Source organism: Gavialis gangeticus, unplaced genomic scaffold (assembly GCF_001723915.1).
Source record: "Gavialis gangeticus isolate Ggan-Ray unplaced genomic scaffold, GavGan_comp1, whole genome shotgun sequence".
In the NCBI taxonomy this organism is placed as follows: Eukaryota; Metazoa; Chordata; order Crocodylia; family Gavialidae; genus Gavialis; species Gavialis gangeticus.
Genome location: NW_017729019.1, coordinates 9,765,215 through 9,774,051, shown reverse-complemented (window position 1 = coordinate 9,774,051; position 8,837 = coordinate 9,765,215).

The window sequence follows — 8,837 nt, the reverse complement described above, 5'->3', positions numbered from 1 at the left end:
GCGGAAGGGGTTCATGGTGCCCCGATGGGGAACGTAATGAAATCGAAGGGGTGGCCAAGTCGGAAACTCTGTGGTTTTTGTTTCGGAGCCTGTAGCCAGCTCGCTGCATGACCTCAGGGAGACCGCACGCCCCCTCTCTCTCTCGACATCCTACAGAGAAGGTCACAGGTTACAGCAGAATTAGTCTCAGAAAGGCGCGAGGTTTGCTCGTGAATGAAAGGTTTTGCTGTGGCCCGGATGAAAGCTGTTCCTGGAGTCGTCTGGGTCACGCTGCGATTAGAAGCGTTAGGGCAGTGACTAATTTTCTGAAAGGCAACGGTTAAGGCCCCCGTACTCCCTGTCACTCTGGGCTTTTCACCTCGGTATTTGGTAACAGTGCAATGTCTGCCCCAGCAGTGGTATTTGCAGTTGAACCCTTTCATCACTGCAAAGGCTAGAAGCAACCTCCTTCCCAGTAATGGCAAGGAAGACTAACAGCACAGCTCGGCAGTCACACTGCCGGCATAGAGCAAGGAGTTTATTGCAGTTGCTGCTGCAGTGGGATCCATGTGCCGGGCTTCACAGCTGTGAGCTGCGTTCAGTCCCTCTGGGACGTTATCCCATTTATTCTTCCACATTTTGCAAGCAGAAGCCTTTGCTCTCCCATGGCTGAGCACTGGCTTTAGCACCCCTGCTTTTCATTGCGACTCCAGAAGGACTTGAACTCGCTGGGGACTTTGCCCTCTTGGCAGCCCGCAGGTGCTGGCAGTGACGCGGGATGGCCTTTTCAAAACGAGGCAGGGGTTAATATTAGTCAAGGGGAACGTGGGATTGTAGGAGCCTTAGAACAAAATGGAAAAGCAGAGCTTCCCTGCATATCCACACCAGCAACCGTCTGCCACTTAGTCCCCAAATGTCCAGGGCTTCATCTCTGTCTTCACTGGGCAGCAGAACACCTAGCACCAGGTCCTCACGCCTCGGTTCTTCCTTGCAAGCTCCAGTTGCACCATTTGCACCCGTTTTGCTTCCATCAGCTGCCTGCCAGCCATTAAAAATTCATGTCGGCCCTGGTCTTCCGCTGCCTCACAACCAGAGCTCTGGTCTGCGTTGACATGCTTGGTAGTTTGTTCATAACAAGCTTTGCGTGCCGCTCCACCCAGGACCTATCTTCTCCTTGTACTTTTTTCATACTGATGGGTACAGGAGAAGCCCATTTATAATGAAATGCAATTGAAATCTTAGTTCATCACAATGTAAAAATTATCATCCCGGTTTTAGTGTGGGGCGCGGTGGGCTTTTATGTGAACATTATAATCCCGGTTTTAGTGTGGGGCGTAGTGGGCTTTTATGTGAAAATTATAATCCCGGTTTTAGTGTGGGGCGCAGTGGGCTTTTATGTGAAAATTATAATCCCGGTTTTAGTGTGGGGCGCGGTGGGCTTTTATGTGAAAATTATAATCCCGGTTTTAGTGGGGGACCTGGTGGGCTTAAAGATCCTCCACTAGAATTTTTTTTTAACCTACATAATTAGTAATATCTTAAATAATTGAAACCAAAAAAAATCTCCACCTCTCTTTACAGCGGTTAGTGTTTCCTTACTCTTTTTTTGTGTGTATTTTCTAAGGGTTTTGGCTGGTTATAAAATCAGAACGGATAGGCTCATTGATCTGACTGTGCCTGTGCAATCTCTGCCTATCGCGAATTCCATCAAACCAGTCTAATCAATCAAGGCATTTGCACCATGCTCGTCGGCTTGGTATCTGATCCTCTTTCCTCTACATTCAAGGAAGCCTCCATCTAGGTTGGGGGTCAAGATACACACCGTGTCCTGACTTACCAGATGCAATATTTTTGCATGAATTGCTCGATATGATGCGGTCTCATGAACCGACGGTTCAGAAATGCTGCGCGGGCGCCTGGAAGGACCCTGCTTTGCAGTGAAAGCCCTGGCCTGTTTTTTTTCTGAAACTGCTCCACTGGTTGAGCCGCGGGAATCGTGACCTTCTCCTCATCCATTTTGTAACTGTTGCTGACGCCGGCATGCCTGTATTTGTGTCCCGTCTACTCTGACACACCTTTCTCTGGTTGCCAAGTAACTAATCATATTGCTGAGAGCCAGCATTGTGTATGAACTGCTATGGCATTCTTATTTCTTCCTCTTCCTCCCCCCGGCCTCCCACTCCGCCTTTCCTTAATTTAGAGGAGAAATGACAATGCCGCAGTCGAGACCGTCTCTTTGCAGCCGCGTGTCGCTCAGGTGGGCATGCCGGAGCCTGCTCGGCAGCGGGGTTCCAGGTGCAGAGGTGACGGACCGGGTGCAATGATGACAGGGTTAAGTGTGCACCTCCAAATGATAATTCAGGTTACCATAGTTACATAGCGAAACTAGGGCTTCAGGTTAGCTCAGGCCAGTGTCGCATGCAGCGCTATGGCTTGCGTCATTTTACGCACACCTGAGGCAACGATAACCGGAGCGGTTGCCACCATAAATCCCTGGGTCCCCACCCAGCCCGTGGTTTGTAGGTTAACTTCCTGAAACTCGCTCAGGAGGAATCATTGCACGCCACAGCCCGAAGAGTGCAATTGGGGTCAGCATAAATGAACCTGCCAAAGAAAGATCCTGCCTCTGATCCGCTGTTACTTATTGATGTGCCCAAAATCTTAATTCCTTTTGCAGCCTTTCACGTTTTGTTTTTTGGATTCTTTTCCTCCAAGCTTTCAGGCTCTGAATATTAAGGAGGGAAGCTCCAAATCAAACACGTGCCTGTTTTTTAAGAGCATGGTCTCCACGCTCTTACATAGTTGTGCATGCGCGTGCAACGTCAGGGCACCAAGACCTGCACGTGTGTGAACTGAAGTCTGCAGTGAGCATGAAGCCTGGAGAAGTATTAGCCCCGCTGATTTTGCCATAGAGCCTGGTCCCCTGGACTCTTAGAAGCCAGCAGCAAATGACAACGGCATCACTAACAGCGACTCCTCTGGAGACGTGCGTCTAGTAAACCTGTACAAAAACCACAACAGCCTGCCCAGTTCTTGAGATGCCTCTGTCTGAGAGGCTCTCTTGCAACTACCTGTTCCTGGGAAAAATGAGAGAGAAAATCATCACCAGCAAGTTGCAATGACTTGTGTTCATAGATGTCACGGGACAAATGAAATAATGCTTCTACCATTGCCCTGGTGGACATATTTAAAAAGAAAATATGCAGCGATTGTTGTATATTCTTAAATGCAAAGAAACTCCTTTCCTATTTGCAGTTGCTGTTACGCTGTGTAAAAATGATCCTCCTAAACGGGGCAGCGTCCCCTTCTTGCGCTGCTTTTTTTCCATTAGCAGACAGACACTTTGGATACTGGTTTGGAGGCTGCTGGCCCAATCTATCCAGAGCCTGGATGCTAGCTTTCCAGCAGGACAAAATCTGGTCTGTAGCTCTCTGTTCCCAGAAAAGGGACAGAGAGATGCTGAGTCATGGACAGTCTGATAAAAAGCAGGTTTTCAAAAACAGAAAAATATTTGGCAGGAATACTGGCAATTCCCCAGCGGTTTAGTTTGCAGCGTGTGGTGTGTGTTTGGGGTGGTGCAGGTGGTTTTCTGAATTTCCTGGGGAAATTCTTCAAAACAGAAGTATTCCTCTTTGAAAAGGAATGGAAAAAAATGCCACGTGACTAAACAGTGCATCAACAGTGGCAAAATACAGAAAGGCAAATATTTTGCATAAAATTTGCTGTTGAATTCCTGAAAGCAGAAAAAGATCAACCCAAATTTAAGTGCATTTCTAATCTAGAAAAATGGCCAGATCTTGCCAAAAAAAGCCTTGTTTTTTAATGAAAAATATAATTCTGAGTCTTCGCTTCGGGACTCCGTGTGCCCCTTGTTAGATATGACATCTGCTTTGACATCTGCACTGAGATCCTCAGGTGAAAGATGTCATCCAAGTCCAATGTTTTCAATCTTGGGTTTACCACCTGCCGGATTCCAGGAGCTGCATTTTAGTGACCTGCTTTTGTTTTTAAAAGGCTGGAGGAAGAATTAATTTGGTTCAGAGAGGGAAAAAAAAGATTTTGGGGGGATATTTGAAAGCATCTGAATGGAAGAGGCATTTCTCTGTCATCATCTCCCTTAATAAGACAATCCTTTCAAATCAGTAGGTATAATGACTTTATAGGAGCCCAAGAGGCTCCAGTCTAGATTTGAGGTATCTTGTGGGAAGCCCTGAGCAGCCACATCATCAGAAGAGCATCCTCGTGTAAAAGAATTTACCATCAATGTTGTAACATGAGGTGAGAGACCAGGTGGATACAAGGGACAGAAAACACGTGGCAGCACCGGGTCTGTTCTCAACTGTGGAATAAGCAGGGATCAGTGACAATGAAGAGGTCCACGGTGTTGGTATCACTAGGTGTGTCTACACATGCAATTAATGCTATTAAGCTTTACTGTGCAGTAGATGAATTTACTGTGCAGTAAGCGCCTGTACGTGTAGGCAGTGATGCTTTACTGCAAAGTTGGTTAGTCTACCGCGCAGTAAAGCATCTCGTGTAGACACCGCCACTGTGAGGTATCATTGTGTTGATACAGGAGGAGCTTGAAATCTTTGCCAGATTTGGATTTTTTCAGCAAGAATACAACAGAAATTGGTTTTGCACAACTATGGTTCCTTTCCTTTGACTGGCTCCAGCGTGCAGGAACGTAAATGTATACAAGTTACACTTCAGAAGTGGCTCCAAGCTGTTTGGGCCAGGGAATGCCTCTTACTTTGTCCCCTACAACATCTATGACAAAGGAGTTCAAACTGCCAGGCTTGTTGGCCCTGCTGCAACATTTGAGATGCCTCCTTCTTCGGTGACTATTTCTAAAATATTTTCAGAGACTTTTTTTTCTAAATACCTGTGCGGGGCTGAGCAATGCTTAGACGGAGGTGTCAGTTGAAAGCAGCCATAGGGCATCTGCACCCCAGTGAAATGAATGTGAGATAGTGGTAGAGGACTGTTCTTGGTCTCAAGAGTCCACACGTTATTTGATGGTGCCATTGAGTTACTGAGCTGTGTTTCTATAGCCAGTTTGTGTCAAGCCTATTGTAGGCCTGAACCCTGGGTAGGCATTACCTCAGGTAAAAAAAAAAAAAATGAATGTACTGATAGTCTGATAATTTTGGGGGTCTGAACTAATGCATCAACCAGCTAAATATTTAGACTGTGTTACTTGATAGACATATTTCAAGGTGGGGGGGAGGGGAGAATATTTGCATAAGCTTACAAAGTTTCACAAGATAAATGAACCAGTCAGTTTTGAAAGGCTTGAGTTTAAATATGCATATTTCTGTATATTTTTATAACATAAAAAGTCCTGCATTAAATGATAAATTGGAGTGTTGCACAAATGTTCTCTAGAAATCAGTGAGAATGAAAAGGGATTTACACAAAGCTACATTCAAGTCCCATACAACTGAATTGAGGAAATAATCTTTCTGAACTGTGCTATAATAGAGAATTAGGACTCCGCTACAGAAATCTAAAGGTTTTAGGATGGTTCAAATAGCCTAGAGGAAGATGGTGATTCTGTAAGGACTAACCGACAAAAGACAGTTGTTGTCTGAATCCTTGCTTTCCAGGGGAGTTTATTTTGTACCTTCTTTCATTCTAATGCTGGTAAAGGATGAGTTTTAATTGCATCAGGATGCCATTTGGTGCTAGAAATGCATAACCCAGGGGAACCATGTATCATCATTTTATTAGCTCAGCCAAAGAACTTCATTTTTTTTGGAATTATGCAATAAAGCTGTCTGCAGAAACCCTGCCTTTCTTCTCCCACAATGGGTGATAATCCCACCCTATCCATTCATAGGCTGTTGTCTAAGCATGTGAAACTGGAAACCCTGAAAAAGCAGAAATGTAGCTGTAATTGGAATTAATCTATTTTTAGTGTATCAGGAAGCCGTCTGGTGCCCTGTCCGTGCGCCAGTTGAGATGCTGCTTAAATCTGTCTACCATGACCTGCTGTGTCTGCAGTGGCATCAAGGAGTCCGGCATTTTTCCTTCTCTATAAAGTATGGGTTCATTCAATAATTGTTTTTTAATTATTTCTTCCATCTTCCCCAATAAGACGGGCATCCCAACTCCTATGGGAATACACAGGGATAGACGGGCTTAAAGCTTGCCTAGACCAGGTTAGCTGTTATCCGATGATGAGCTGATGATTTCGCTTGGGTTTGTTGCATATTCCACGCTTCCTAAAACTGAGCCCAGAAGAGTTTTAGTACTCGAAGGGTCAGCTTTATTGTGTTACCTGATATTAAAGATGCCAAAATTTGCCACACCCATGAATACAAAAGGCTAGAAGCATGTCACACTCTGAAACATAAGAGATGGCTGTATGTTACAGCGATAAGCCACCTGTTGATTACCTTGTTGGCCCTCGAGCCTCAGCACCAAACACGCTCCAGTGCTGTAGGCCGCCTCGTGTGTAGGGGCTGTATCTTTCCCCCTTATTTATTTCAGTGACTCATGATGCTGCAAAGCACCGAGCGCAGAGAACGGCTATTTCCATGCTTCCGCCGCAATCCCTGCTACCTCCGACTGTGCTGTCAGGGCACCTCAGCTGTGCGGCGTACCCCCACTGGCTCTATTCTTAGCAGCTAATAGCTGAAATAATTACGGTCGCTTAAGCACCGTTGGCTCCTTAGGTTTGGAAGTTAACAAACCCTCCTGCTCGTGGAGGTGGGCTGCTTCCTTTCGCTTTCCCCCCCGGCGTGGCAGGTGGTTCTGGGTGTTGTACTGCCACACGTGCCAATGTCTGAACGAGGCTCCTTTTTCTAACACCATTGCTATGAAACCTGCAAGACGCGGGGTGGAATCAGCCAGCGTAGCCGAGCGCTGCTGGACGGGCTTCCAGCCCGGGCGGTGTGTGGTTCCCTTTCGGCCTGCATGTGACTGTCGCCGTCTGGCTGGGTAGGAGACATGGATCGCTGCCTGCAGCTGGGTGTTGCTCAGGCTTGCTGGGATACATCGTAGGACGGCTTTTTCTCCAAGCTAGGGCCACGGTTTCACCTCCGGGCTCCTTTGAGGTCCTGCTTTTCTTTTTGTGCAGTGAACCGAGATTGCATACATGGGTGTGCGGGCACTTTGTGTGCCTGCAGCTGCCCAGCAGGCATGGGCTCGTGCCATCGGTTTGGTTATCAGTGAGAAGTGCCCTCCCAACCACCAAGTGTAAAGTTTCTATAGCCTCTTCACCTGGGAGCCCCAGCCAGTCTCTGCGAAGCAGAGGAATTCGATCTGCATGCTTTTGCAGTGTACCTGTGGGAGCGGCGCATGGGAGCGGTCAGTTCTGTGGTTGCGGTTGGTTGTGCACGTACAAGTAGGTGCACAGACTCAAGGCCTTCAATAGTTTTAGCAAGTTTCAGCCTTTCTGAATGTTTGCGTATGCATCTGCTCTTCCTGGTGCTAGCCGGGGCCAGGAGCAAAGGCAAGAAGAATGCTGCGCACACAGCAGAGAAGAATGTATGTGCCTTGGGGTGGACATGGCAGAGGAGTGAGTGTTGCTTATGCTTTTGCCCTACCCAAATCCAGGAGGATCTGGAAGACTTACAGAAGCCAGGCTCCCCGTCATGTCTTGATCAAGCTAGTTTGGTAAGATGAACTTGCCATGGTTAATCCAGACCCAACTCTGATGAGCTACAGGTAACTTTTTTCCCTTAGGAAAGATTAAGCTACCCCCTGGAATGAAACACAACACGATGTTGACCACTTAAAACGTTTCCTTATAGGCTCCATTATGTGCACAAATTAACGTTGACTTGTATCTTGGAATAGGATGTTTCCAGCTTCCTGGTCATCCCTGTGTTTCTGTGGTCGTTGATACAGCATCCTAAAACTGTGAGCCTGCGTGCGTGCATGTGTGTGTGTGCATGTACACATGTGCATGTGGTATGTGTGATAAAATCTAAAAAAGATTTGAAAAGTTAGGTTCCTACTTAAGTTTTTAAAAAAAACCCTTTAAATAATTTCCTTTCGATTTCCTTTAAAAGCCACAATGTTCTGGCAGCATCTGTTTCAAGTGAACAAAACTCGTTTTCTTTTCGCTGACTGAGGGTTTGGTGCACGTTAAGGACTGTAACGAAGCAGCAAGTGCCGCTTGAGTGCAAGTCTGGGGGTCAGGAATGCCCGTATTTGAATCCTGGTTCTGGTACTGACTTGTCCTGAGGTCTAGCATGCATTTCGTTGCTCCTCTCTCAGTTCCCCCATCCGAAAAACTGAGTTAATGCCGTCCTCAGAAGCTGCCCCTTCAAGGCTTGCTAGTTGCTTTAGAATTGCTAACTCATGTTGCCTCTGTACTTGTAATTGGCATAAGGAATACTGCACAAACCATCATGCTGGAGGGAGACCAAGCTCTTCGCAAGGGTTTTAAAAATTGAACGTTTATGTGGATAATGAGAACATTCCAATTTTTACAAATTTACAGAAATCAGGGTAATCCATCATTGCCCACTGTAGCCTTCCTTACGTGGACCTGGCTGAGAACTTTGCTTCCAAACATATTTTGGTTGGAAAATTGCAAAATTGCTGGTGACAAAGCGTTGGCTTTCATGAGATTTCTGTTGTGCAAACATTTGGAGAGAAGTTGTTCCCAAATGTTTTGTTTCAAAATCTTCAAAAGGTACACTTCCAGTTTTCCAGTCAAAATGATTTTTATTTTGAAAAACCGTAACTTTGTATTTACAAACGTTATAAAAAACCCCATAAACACTCAAATGAAGCTTTTCAAAATTCTTGTAACAGTATTTTATTTGCCCTGAATTTGGATTGTTTTAGCTAGCTGATTAAAATTTTTGTGATTTTTTTTTTTTTTTTTTTTTTTTTTCTGT